We start from the raw sequence: 13690 nt of genomic DNA, 5'->3' as shown, positions 1-13690 counted from the left end.
GTCTCTTGTTTGACATTTATAACTGAACAAAGGGGGTTTTCAAACATTTGCATTACCTGACTCAAACGGAGGCCAAGCTTTATCAAGCTTTGTCAAATAGCCTGCCGTCAGATCAGAATTACGGAAAGTGTTATATTTTCTATGACACTCAATGCAAATATTTACATTCCGGAATGAATAATAATCAATTATTGCAGTAAAAAGTGTGGGAATTACAAAATGCATAGGAGCTATAGAAACATTATAAATTAGTTTCACTTCAGGATAGTTTTGGAAAAGCTAGGGCTCTTATAGAAAAGGCCTTCCTAATAAAATGCAGTGGAACTCCACACAACGAGTTTAAACCATTACAGCGCTGTTGCACACTGCAACAGGACTCGTCTGCTGTAAATTATTGTTTCAGTAAAAACAATAATCTCTTGTCATTTTTTTTAATTTAGAAACACTACAAAATCCGTCACTTGTCGTGGGATTTGACTATAGAGTAACCTTGTATCTTTCGCTTAGCTTAGATCGAGACCCTTCGGGAATGCTCATCCTGATCAGTGGTAAACGCTGACCACACTAAACACATTCTGTGTCGGCCTCTTTTGGAATCACAAGAAACAACACTGTGTCAGAAAATCGATAGTTAATAATTATTAACAACTGGCTCACTCGTTATGCGAGTGATTATTTTCTGTATTATTTGTTTTAAAAGTGAAATAATTGTTTTCAATATCATAAATGTTTTGGAAAAAAAATTATACAAGTCGCTGAAAAAGTAAAATGTTTTCATAATTTTAGAAAATAATTGACGCTCAGCTACTAATTATTTCCTGCTAGACTTTTTTATTCCAAAATAAACCATGTTCATTACAATTGGTATTCTATTATTAGTATTCTATTCTATTATTGGTGTGTGGTATTCTATTCTTTAGCACGAATTATTTCCAGTACGAATTATTATAGAACTGTGATGATTTCAGTCAAAAACGTATGCCATCGAAACAAAACTGGATGCATAATGTCAACAATTGATGCTATAGAGCAGGGGAGTCCAACTTTTCAGCTCTTGGGCCGTATTGCTTCAAAAATAACTATGTTGAGGGCCATTTGACGCTACCTTTAACTGATGAGTGAACGTTTAAATCTCGTTGTTATAACAAAATACCTACAATAATTGTACAGCTTCGTGTTACTAAAGCTTGGTTTTTGTCTAAGAAAAGTAAAAAATACAATTTTATTTAAAAAAATCAAAATAACGTAATATTTATTTTAACTCTGGCAAAGTCATCGTGGGCCGCATTATAAGCTATTGGGGCCGCATGCGGCCCGCGGGCCGTAGTTTGAAAACCCCTGCTATAGAGCACCGGTCGGCAAGCTTTTGAAATAGAGGGCCAAATTTTGTACATGATACAGATCTGCGGGTCAGTAAATTTTGCACTTAAATTATTCCATTATCAAAAATTAAAAAACAAAACAATTGGTAAACGATATCAAGTATTACGATTGGTGATATTGTTTTTATGTAATAATATCATCCAAGCAAAGTAAAAGATAGGTAATTCTTATTACTAAAACTAATTGTAATAAAGTTTGGGAAGTTAGATCTCAGTTGCTTCTGATCTCTCAGATTCTCAGATCTCAGATTCTCACTGATCACAACATATTTTTTTCGAACGTAAAAATAATTTCTCAGGAGGTAACTTTGAACAAGCAAAAACTATAATTATGGACGTCTTTATACATCAGCATTTAATGGCTTTATGATATACAAGCAGCCAAACGATATCATAATTCATAATCTGAGATGGTTTGGGAGCTGTACCGACAAAAGGGAAATTGCCATAGTTTCCCATTACCAAAAGCCATTTGAAGCATAACGCTACAATTGTTTGCTTCAACAGGTTGATCAGTTGGATAATCAGCTCGCACAAGGCCCGTCCAGGGTTTTCGAGGATTATGTAGACATGTTCAGCGAGTTGTAGTTTTGTTCAGGCATATAATAAACTCTTTCAGCGAAATATAAATTTGTTCGGAAGTAGGCTTTGACAAGTTCAGCGATTATGTAGTGCTGACATTTGTTTTGTTTACATCCTGTGCGGGGACGTATAATTTTTCATTCTTAAATGTCCTAAAAGTTAAATGTATAAGTTTAATAGATACAGGGTTTCTCAAGCCAGCTCATCATCGTAACATTATTTTTCGAACACGTGAAACGATTGTCAACAACGTACATACAATTCGAATCCGTAAACTCTTTTCAATTTTGTAAAACTAGGTTTTGGACCCGTAAAATCCCAACTAAAATCTGGAAAATGTATGTTGGCTGTCTTGCCACCCATTATACATTTTGCAGATTCAAGTTGGGATTTTACGCGTTCAAAACCTAGTGTTACCAAATCGAAAAGAGTTTACGGATTTGAATTGTACGTACGATGTTGACAATCGTTGAACCTGTTCGAAAAATAGTGTTACCCACGTTACTGGGTGGCACGATTTGTACTTTTATTGCATTTGCATTTTGTACTTTTACTCAATTTTGGGTTTACTACCTGTGAAAGAACATAGTTTCGGTGGTATCTCTTGGTATCAAACTGAAAATACGAATAATTTTGTAAAATTTTTACGTTTTGTTTAGGATAACGCTCGTATCGTGTGGATGCAAAAATAACGATATGTTTTTAGCAGTGAAAGGGGAAAGATTGGCCGGCAAACAATCAAAGAAACATTATGGTAGATTACAGTTCAATCGTGTATTGATTGAATGCAACGACGAAAAAATACGTGTCAGACTATGTATTGTGGCAAAGTAACATCAAAGAGGGTCAGTAAACACCTTAACCTCAATATTCAATGGTTCATTCAAATGAAGGAACAGCTGCATTAAATGTATAATAAAGCGTGTGACTATTTATGTTATATTCCTATTGTACCCTTACATATATCGAGAGGGCTTATGAGGTCCGTCGATCATTTAATAAATATACAAATATACAAATATAATATAAGAAGCAATGGCTAACTAAATTGATGATAATCTCAACTTTTTCACAGTGTTTTCCAAATATTGTGGGCAGATCTCAAGCCAGGGTTAAAATGTTGACGCTGGGATTGGATAGTTAATCTTTCTGAGCACCGAAAAAGTGTTTCAACTAAAAAATTATCATAGTTGGTCTGTCATATTCAGTTCAAAATGGTCAAAAACTCTATAATTTGAAGTCAAACAATTGGTACATTTATGATCGGATGGACAAAAATGCCATTTTTTTTTTAAACAAACAATTTTTTTTTTGGAAAAAATTAAGCTTGAAGACACGGGTGGAACAGCATACATTATTTTAAACCCTGCTCTAATCTACCATTTTTGCTTCTATGTTATGTGTTGTTAATTAAATTCACATACTAAATGTTCATTTTTGATTGAGTAAATCTACAGATCAATTAACCAAAGCAATCTTAACCTAATTGGCTCAAAAACGACATACATAACTGTTACCATAAATGAAGCGTTGCAGACTGAACAAGTTACTTGACAATACAAATGCATAGAGCTGCATAGGATCTATTATATTTTTGTATTTGTGAGGATTTCTTACATTATTTTTATTTTATTTGCTATGTTTATCAGTAGTAACCATACAATTGAATTCCTTTTCTATATCTGTTTTTTTTTTTAATTTGTTTTGCTATGAATTTCATCTTTATTATTGATGACAATTTTGAAACTGTATTAGCAAAGGCGAATGCAAAAGTATGGGAAAAAAAGAAACAAGGATTTTTTAATCCTTTTTCATTCTCTAAATGAGAAACCGAATGAGTGACAGCACACTTCAAACTGTATTCAACTCCTTAGAAACTGCTTTTGGAGCTGACTAAAACTGTGAAGTGAAATTGCTTTTTCTCACTTCTTGATAACACGAGCGTGTCACGTTCGGTAGGGTACCAATAGATTTGCCATTTTTGGAACCTAGATGACGCAGTGTGCGTGCAAGACGTTGTTCGTTGTTCTTCGGTCAAACTAGAACCAACATCGGATGGACCAACACATCAACCAACAAGGACCAGGAAAACAGTGTGGACGACAGTAAAAGAGAGAACAAGAGAGATTGATTGAAGCTGGAGGAGGAAAGTGAAGGCAAAACTGTCAGGACGCCAAAACAAAGTATGCACATAAATTAAGTTAGATTTCTGGGGCTTGTCGGTAGCAATGGGTATGCGGGTGGATGAGGGTGCGTATAGACGCTTTATGTACGTGTGAGGTGGGAAAGGACGGGATTTTTCCAGCAGTCCACACGAAGGCACCGCAAAGAACAGTGGCAAAGGAAGCGTACCGGAGAAAGGAGTATGTAAGAAATTAATTAAGAAAATTTTCTTGATTACGGTACTCCAACTCCATCGCAACTGCGTCCTCCTTCTGTTTGACCGGGTCTGAAATTACGCGCGCACACTCTCTCAAACACACACATACACACGCATAGATGCAAGGCGTGTGCGTGGTAGGAAAGAAGGCTGCTTTAGTCTGCGGTCCAGCACGAAACCGCCGCTAGAATAATTCGAAAGATGTATGACCGATGGAGGGACGGCTGTCTGGAAGTAGAAACATAAAACCTACAGTTTTCGTCGCTTCTTTTGCCACCTTGCTCGGGACGAGCTCGATAAGGAAGTAGGATGAATCAAAACTGTTGCTACTTTTCGCCCAGAGAGCGTTTTTCCAGAGAACCGAATACATTTTGGGTTGAAGTTTAACATATTCACTGAAATCAAATAAAATTTATAAATACGCCCTTTAATTTGATGAAAGATTAAACCAATTTAACAAACGTTTGATAATAACTAAAACGGTTATATGCGCATTACAGTCGTCAATTAGTTTTGCGCGCCAATTCATGAAAAGTAGTTGTAAAAAATGCAGGGACTTCAAAATTCAGCTCATAACTCATAATACATAACTTGTATAGTTTCCGCTCAGATGAACCACGAATAAATATTGATAAATAGTAGCATACACGTATTAGCTATAAGACTAATGATTTCCTAATTTGATTCGACTAGTAGTTGTTTCATTTAAGCCTATACATTGGCAGTGCAGGATAAGGTAAAGCGGTAAAAAAAAAAACAAAAAAAAACTTTAACCGAAATAAAACTGTGTCTAGGCAAACGGAACACAATAAGTTTTTCTTCGACTTTCGTAAATAAGCAAATGTTCGTAGAAGAAGTTAAAAGAACGTAAATAAAATCAGAGAGCGTCTGTAAGAAACGGGATTAGAGAGACTGATAAGGCATGACTATTTATTATGGTTGTCTTGTACTCTCACTAATGTAAAGCCAATCAAATCAGTCCAACAACAGGGCAGACTATTGTATGATTAAATAAGGGAATTTTCTTGTTCTGTACTAGTTCACAGGATAAATTAATACAATATATCCTACCTATCAATACATTTCATGAACAGACAGTCAATTCTGTATTTCAAGATATTTATCGGCATGCCTTTAGTATGAATCTCAATAAAACTTCTATTAAAATATTATGACAATTTAAAACCGCGTAGATGAAGTATAATTCAGTTGAAGAATTATAGATTTTATATAACATTTAAACCATTTTGCTTTCCCAAATCCTAACACACAAATCTTAACCCGACCAAGAAAATAATAACAAGTGAAATTGTTTAGTCTAACGTCAAAAGACCCATCATATTTGCCGAATTTTCCTCACAGTTCGTACGCCACGTGCCATAGTTTTCAATTTATTCCAATGTGATCTTTGGTGCTTGATAAATGGGTACAAACTTAATAGACTTTCTTACAGCTTGTTTCTGCTGAGGTTCATTCACCATTGTCTGTGTTAAACATGGGAAAGGAAAAATCCCAACTGTTAGAGCCAGGAGCGTACGGATGCTCGAAGATAGGGCGAAGGAGCACCAAACACCAGCTGCTTTAAATGGGGTTGTCGCAACTGTAGGAAGATCCTACAGGGGCGAAGTATAAACCAATCAAAAGCTGAGAGTATATTTTGTGTGGCTATTTTTATCGTCGCAAATGAACCGTATAATTACAATATCAAATTGAAATTCCATTATATGGGGAACTGTCTTGAAATTTGAAGGTAAGCCTTACGTTATTATATAATAATGCTGACGAAGAGATGGTGATGGCGACGATGACTTGTTCCCTTCTGCGCCTGAATCCCGTAACCAGACGTTCTGTTAGTCGGTGCTTTAGCGTGTGCAATGTGGACATAACATGAGTATCTAATAGAATGCTTCCTCAAATGTGATCCGAGGTCGATGATAAGAATGCTGGCCAGTAAAGGAGGGCCAGTACGTAGAGCGAACGGTGGATGTCATTTTATGCCCATTTCAATACTGTAAAACAGTCACTGAAAGGAGAAGAGCTGGGTATGTATCTCTCAACAGAAGCTGGCTATGCAAACGGAAGCACTCTACAGCATTGTCGGATAAAAGTTAACCTCACTGCACCGAATAGAAACGAAACGATTTAAAGGATTTCCTTTTACTGCACATTGTTGCACTATGGCTTTGAATCAGATGAAAAAAAAATTGTAATTTAGGATATGGTATAAAAATTGTTACGTAAAATTTACTGAAAAATAGATTTTTTATTCGGTCGAATTATTTCAACCGAATAATTCAACATTATTTATCCCAAGCATAAGTATAAGTATAAGGGTAGGTATTCAGCTTATAGCCAAATATTGTCCATTCTCATGCCATTTGATTCCTCATGTGCAGTTTAAACAGTACAATGTGGTAGAACATGGAGTCGAAATAAACTCAAGTTCATAAATACGCAGTGACCGAGCAACCGACTATGGCCCCACTCGTGCTGTGAGGGGCAAGAGTGTGAGTTGACAGCAAAAGTAGAAAAGCTTTTAATTGCATTCATTCACTAAAATTACAGACATCCATTCTTCTTGCTTCAGACATCATTAGGAAGCACTTTGCCTGATCGTTTGGTTTTGTTCTGCTGCTTTGGATTATTGACCGTGTGGAGTAGAATGAGAATGGTTTCTGCATTTGCAAAAATACACATTCACAGCAATTGCGTTGAATGTCGGCGAAATTTGGAACTCGGGAATCTTTATCGTTTTTTCAACACTAAAGTTAATTCATTATATGTCGGACAAAAGACATTATTTGTATGTTTCTATAAGCGAGTATTTTTTTAAAATTTGTGTTCAAAGTAAATATGTTGGATTGTATTTATTTGAACCACCATTACTAGAAAAAAAAATCACATGCACATATTAAAAGATCAAAGAAACTATCATTGGGAGATTTTACTTATGTAGACATAAAAACTGACTGTCTGATTTTGACATTAGTATAGAGTCGTGAAAATAAAAAAAATGTGAAAATACGTGAAAAGAATCATCAAAATCATTATCTATTTTTCTATTCAAATGATCAATAAAATTAGACAGCCTATCACACCGCTTTCCGGGGCAGTTTCCAATGCGAACGGCATTATTCACCATTGTGTTTTTTTATAGCCTAGCTGTTACAAGTAATGAACGGTGTTGAAAATCATCTTGCAAGAATTGAATAATGATGTGCTCAGATTTTCAGCCTAGTATACAGACGTCCCCCGAGTTACAACCCCTTCGAGTTACGACGATTTTGCTTTTGACAGTTAAAAGTTGTCATTGACAAGAAATTGATGTATTTTTTTTGAATTTCTGGGCTGATATCCGTTATACACACATTTCCAAAGATTCCACAACTACCCTATCTAGAATATCTATATTGTGTACGGCTTTTAAAATATAATTATTACATTATCGAACATTATTTTAAATAAAATACACGAAATCATAGATTCCAACTCTTCAACTTCGGTTATAAACTTTATATTCATAGATATTCGACATACGACTTTTTCGACTTAAGCCTTGCTTTCGGACATTTTTTTGGTCCCAAATACAGTCGTATCTCGGGGGACATGCCGATTCATCGCATGATTGATCAGGTTGACTCATGCATGATTTAATTTTCCTTCTGTTCTGGCCAGATAGACTACAGGTGGGTATTTTGGATTGAGATTTCTAGGCAGATAGGGAGTTATGGTTGCTAAGGACTTTATATGATTAGCTAAGTAACTTCGGACCAAGGTGTGTTTATTGAGGAGGTGAATTATTAGCACGTTTGCCGGGCGCCATCATTGAGAATTGTTATTTCAAATCACATACAATTTTCTATACCCCCCTCCATCCCTTCCCGATTTTAATACCGGAGCACCCAGTATTGTTATGTCAAGTCGTGAAATGTTAATTTACTCTGAAGCACTTCACCTCCTAATATCCATACACCTAGATGTCAAGTCGCGAAATGTCAATTTATTCTGAAGCACTTCACCTCCTAATATCCTTACACCTTGCTTCGGACTCCTTAACTGTCAAATGAAGATTTGTCAAAGTACACTGGACGGACCAACCAGTAGTAGTTTATAAACCTTGTTACTGACGCATAGTTTATACTAGTTACCGATGTATCTAGTTTATCTATTTCGGTACCACTACGCCCACGTCCACTGCTCGCGATCCCCCATCGTCGCACCAATTACGGATCAGGTGATCCTTAACATCCATGAGCAGATCGTTTTATGAGGTTTACACATTGTTTGACTTTAAAATCTCGGTAGAATCTTTCAAAGGCAGAAGGTGACCTCAAACATAATGCATAATACATTCGATACATCATTCTTCTTCTTCTATTTGGCGTAACGCGGACATGTCGGTCTATACAGCCTTTCGACTTAATTCATTACCACGTAGCCGGATAGTAAAATCCTTGCTACAGGGGGACGGTCTATTCTGGGCTTGAACCCATGATGGGCATGATATTGAGTCATTCGAGTTGACGACTGTACCACGAGACCGCCCCCCGACACATCATTAAAGAACTTATAAATGAGAGTGAATAAAATATGTCTTGGTTTGACATTTATCTCGCTCAGTGTTTTTATTTCAGTTTGTGTGGAATGCTGCATCTAGCTCATAACTTTTGGTTTTTTAATTCGTTTCAAAAAGAATTCTTTAGTGTTTTTGTTGGATTTATATTAAAGTTGTGAGAATAAATGCTCAGGCATTATTCGTTCCCAGCATATTTCAGAGAACTATCGTTCGATCAAGAATTCTTGAATAAATAAATAGTTCCGTCCCAAGAAGAGCTTTACAAGAGCAAACGTTTCTATTATTTGCTGTAAGAAACACACGTCTTGGAGAACACGAACTTATCAGAGCTAAGGGAATCAGTTCAAATATGACCGCTAAATGGTTTGACTTTGATTGCTCGTTGCACATACTTTTGTAACGATTAAATTTTATGTGATTTATCTAGTTCTATAGTTTTTATTAATTATTTGCATTCGTTTTTATTTACGAATGCAGCGGCATAAAATATAATAAATATTAAAATTTCAATAAGATAATCTATGGTTGATCAAGAAATATTCAAACAAATAAACAAATAATCAATTGTTTATCCGACCCAGACACCGCCATACACGACAATTTTCCGCCGAATTGTTATTACGAAGTATAAATTTCAAATTGATCAAAAAAATTATTTTGTTTTAATATAAAAAATAAATGATTACAAGCAATGCGGATGATAAAAAACCGTACTGCTCCAAATTAAATTAAATTAAAACGTTGACTAAGTGGCTAGTCAAGACGAATGCTTAATATATGACAAACATGTTCGGTATTACATATGAATTCTCTATCATTCGTAATTACCCGCTTTTTAAATTTTCACATTTTTACCATCCAACCAATATTTGTTATTTATGGAATAAAAAAAACTGACAACAATTTCATGCGAGAGAAGATTTCAAAAGAATCGCATATCATTAACAAACGAAGAAAGAAACTAACTCGAATGGTTTCTTCAGCGCTACTTAAAATAAATTCAACCATTTTCAACTCTTTTGGAACCGTAGCTCGTTTTTTTAACCAGCAAATTATTTAATTAGGTTTTCATTTAATTATACTCATCTCCCAGTTACTTATGGTGAGTAAAATGGCGTCCCCTCGGTATGTGAAGGCGAAATGAAAAGCTAGAGTCTTACCCGGCTACTTAATTACGAAGAGTGTGCAGAGAGGAAACATTATTACGATGATGTTTACATTACAGATTTATTAAATTAATTTCATTATTCAAGAAAAATGATGGATTTTTGGGCAGGCTGCGTTAACCAACACAGCGTTTTTTCGGTTTTTGCTACCCAAAACAACTAAAAAAATCGCAACAGAAGAAGGATTAGCAAGTCCGAAAGATGGTAAATTTCATCTCAACATTTCAGAAACTCGGTAAAACCTCGGTTCTGCTACTTATAAAAAAACCCGACATAAACATCGCGGCAATTCAAAGGCAACGCAAAATTGGCTGACTTCTTGTATGATTGCGAAATGACTGTTTGGAATCCGAAGCTGCAGCACTTTCTTCTTCGATGTGGTGTGGTTGTTTGTTCGTGGGTGTAACACATTGCCTTTCAGCCTTTTGACAGTAGACCGCATGCAACAAGGATCATTATTCGTCGGAAATTAGTAACATTAGCAGCAACGCTGGAGTGAAGCGGTTTGCGTTGGCGAAATGTAATTTCAATTACGTTCTCTTTTCTTTTCGATGTGAAGATTAGTATTATTCTTGTTCTTATTATTGTTATTATTATATAATTATATTCCTGATGGAACCTCCTAGCATGAAACGGGGTGGCACGATGGCACCTCCACTTCTGACGACTGCTACGTGCGAGCGTAGTGAGTTGAAGGTAGAAGCTATATCCACTGGGAGTATTTACTGAGATCCTATGCTCACAATACGCTCTAATTGGCTGTTATTTCATACTGCTGACACTCATACACACATACTCTATTACTTGCCAAATCAAAGGACTACATTAAATAAACTGCATTACCATAACTTTGTTGATGTATTTCATGCGTGTCTTTAACGAAGTGTTAATCTTATCCGAGAATGTGATTAACGCATGGACGCGGCGCAAAATTAACAAGCTAATTATCTTTCTAGGCTAGTCTTTTTCACTTAGTTATATTGCGCATAAAGTAGCATAAATGTCGTACATATATGTATGAATAACAATAGTAATAGCAAAATATTCAAAAGTTTTCAAAAGAATACATCAAAATATTCATGAAAATTATATTACATTTTCAGTACATGAATTGAATTTACTATTTGTTTACATGTAGCACATTGATGTTGCTCATGTAGTCATCGTATGTAGTCATTTTACATTTAAATTTCATTAGTAAACTACGTGTAAAGGCCCGCGTCGCCATTAAAACTAATGAATGAATTAATAGAGCTCTTTCCGAAACTCAACTATTTAAAAAGAGTGGGTGAGCCTTGAACCACGGAGAAAAGGCTCTGCAGTATTATGTCCGGCTATATGTCACTAATTGAAATCGGTACATAAACGCGTCAAGGCATCAAGCCCTAAGGCAGCCACATGGAAAGGTTTCTGATGCTATTATCGTTTTATGGAGGACCAATACTAACTTACTTCTCCATCGTTGATGATGATAGTGATGATGGTGATGACCGGGGATTGATTCATTGGTCGTTGTAGCCGACTAGAACGACTGCCAATGTCGAGGATACTTTCGCTAAATTCATGCTAGGAAGGATAGGTTACGGATGAGTCTGGTCGAAAACGGCACCGAAAAGTTCAGATGAAAATGGAAATCTTTCAATATAATTCACTTTTCCGGTTCGGTGACAGTTTTGAATTGACTTTCTTCAGGAACCCCCTTTTTTGCCAGGACGTTGATAGTCGAGCATTTTTTCTTCCTTTTTCTTATGTGTCCAATTTTACCCATTTCCCTCACTATAGCCAAACATTGGATATGGCAAGAGGGTTGGCTATACTGGCGAGTTGGAATTGTCGTATGGATAGTTTTCCCTCGCTTTAGAAAGCTAACCTCACAAATGTCTCTCAAGGATCAAGTGGTACAACTGGTTGACCGGAAGGAAAAACTGTGATGGACAGTGAAAATAACGAAGAATTTATCCTATTTCGTCGGCACTCACACACGGCGTAGCTTCATTTCGTTATATACTATTCTACTGTGATTGTCTTTTGCGTTGCCCAGCTGGGTACAATTGGCTGGGTTGCTTGTCCTAGTATTATTTCTCACTCTCTCTCTCTTTTTCTCTCTCTCTATCTTTCTTTCTCTCGCTCTCTTTCACACATACACACACATACAACGGTGGAAGTGGACTTTTGGAATGAATTGTAGTTTAAAATATCACACATTGATCCAGACTACAGTAGTATTTCCCAAATTTTCCAAGTGAATGTTTGAGTTTTTTTTCTTTTTGGCTCTGTTTCGTCCTCTGCCATTTCAGGATGGATCTATAAGTGTTGGACACAATTGCACTGAAAACAATGTTCAGAGAATACCGAATGCCTTGCTATTTACCATGACCGTAGGTGGATAGATCAAGTTGGAGTGCCTTGGAACCGACAAACAATGATAAAGTATCGAAAAAAGATCCCAATAAATAAAACAACAATTTTCAATATCCATTAGCTGGCAAAGAGCACAGCTGTACCGAGCTTTTCTACCGATCAGAGATAGATGTGCCTCAGGAAACAGCAAAACCGTGTTCCATAGTTTTCCACTTTTTATGTCTTTGTTATTTTTTATGTTAGAAGCTATTTTCATTTTATACTGCCCTGTAAGGATGTAAAACTGAATCAGAAAGAGTAGGGAGAGAAAAGTAATTGAAATAGAATGGACCGATGGCAGCTTATCGTAACTAATAGTGTCATTGATGATCACAGCAAATCACAAAACATTTTTATGTGAATTAAATTTCATAAAATTGTGTACACATCGAAAACCTATTCCGTACATTTAATTATAAGTAACATTAGGCACTATTGCTTATTAAGGATTCTATTGTCTTCGCACTCATATCCTCATCTAACTATAAACAGTTTTTTTTTCATAAATTCAGTGCATATTCATGATGTAATACTTTCCTTCTAGCTTTGGTTAATAGTACAGTTGAAAGTTTTATTTTTATGTCCACACGCATGAACTTGTGTCCCGGTGCAGATAAGTTTACAAGCTAGGGACTGGGAGATGATTGCTTTTCCATGTCTTTACATTAACGTGATTTTTTTTAGTAAGAAAATGGAGCATCATTCAGCCAGCCAAATAAATTACGTAATCGATTACGTCCATACTGCAACGAAAACCTTTTAAGAAAATTGATCAATCAGTGAACAAAATTAACACCTGCATGCAGCAATTTCAGAACTAGTTCAGAATTAGAAAATTTACTGACAATATAGTACTCTTTATAAGGTATTTTATTGATTTGTAAAGCAAGCTCAACTAGAAATAATGCTTTAAAGTTTTTTTTTAACTTTCTTTTTTATTGTAAGAAACGTTGTAATTTCTTTATAATTTATTTTTCTTCATATAGCATTTATATCATGCTATATTTTTTATTAAATTTATACATAAATTAAAAAGTCTTACTCGGACGTTAGGTTAACCAATTTGGTCAACATGGAACACACTTTTACTTGCGAATAGGAAATCAAAAAATGATGAAACGAAGACTACATAATTCAACCAAACTGGTTTGTACTATTGTACTGTACTAATCCATTTGAGAAATATGTTAATTAGATTTACAAT

At 35.6% G+C, this 13690-nt stretch overlaps 1 pseudogene; it reads right to left on the bottom strand.

Annotated features, from left to right (window-relative positions):
* Positions 1 to 13690, bottom strand: part of LOC121598703 — a 59338-nt pseudogene that overhangs the window by 27599 nt on the left and 18049 nt on the right.

This window comes from Anopheles merus, chromosome 3L, assembly GCF_017562075.2.
Source record: "Anopheles merus strain MAF chromosome 3L, AmerM5.1, whole genome shotgun sequence".
Lineage (NCBI taxonomy): Eukaryota > Metazoa > Arthropoda > Insecta > Diptera > Culicidae > Anopheles > Anopheles merus.
Note: the sequence above shows the minus strand (reverse complement) of the source record. Positions and strands in the feature narration are given on the sequence as shown.